Genomic DNA, 719 nt, shown 5'->3' on the forward strand with positions numbered 1-719 from the left:
ACATCAAGGGATGTGACAAAAGTAGTCCCTTTATTTAGTCCTGGGAGTTTATTCACGGACTCATCCTGTGTGGTTCCTCCATCACCCAGAGCAGCCAATCCAGCTCAGACAACCAGATGTTTCAAAGATTTTGCCATGGTGCGGATAAGTCATAGAATAATAGAATCATAGAATCACAGAATGGTTTGGGTTGGAAGGGACCTTAAAGCTCACCTAGTTCCAGCCCCCCTGCCATGGGCAGGGACACCTCCCACTAGCCCAGGTTGCTCAAAGCCTCACCCTAATTGCCAATCACCTAACAATAAAGAAGGAGCAATTAACTAACAATAAAAAGTAAGGAGTGCAAGCTTCAGTTGTCTCTGAGAGAAGGACCAACAAGGAACTTAAGTGGCCATCAAGGCTTGCAAGTGCTTTTCCTTCTCCCAGGCAGGGTTATACACCAATATCTTTTGGGGAAAGGGGTGTCATGTATAATCACAGCTGGGACATGCTTGTGGTTCCCCTCTGGTCCATCAGCTGGCAGGGCTGTAGGTCCACTGGCTGCATCCAAACTGCAAAAGAGGAGACAGCCCAGGATGGACAGCAATTTCTGTGGGGATTCACTGGTATTTTTCCATACTAGTGTCCTTCTCTCTGCATAACCAAAGTTTTGCCTCCTTCGCTGCACTGACAGCAGTTACAATGATGTGGTGGTTCTGGGTAGAAGGAGCTGTAAACAT

Source organism: Pterocles gutturalis, unplaced genomic scaffold (genome assembly GCF_000699245.1).
Source record: "Pterocles gutturalis isolate BGI_N339 unplaced genomic scaffold, ASM69924v1 scaffold36777, whole genome shotgun sequence".
In the NCBI taxonomy this organism is placed as follows: Eukaryota; Metazoa; Chordata; class Aves; order Pterocliformes; family Pteroclidae; genus Pterocles; species Pterocles gutturalis.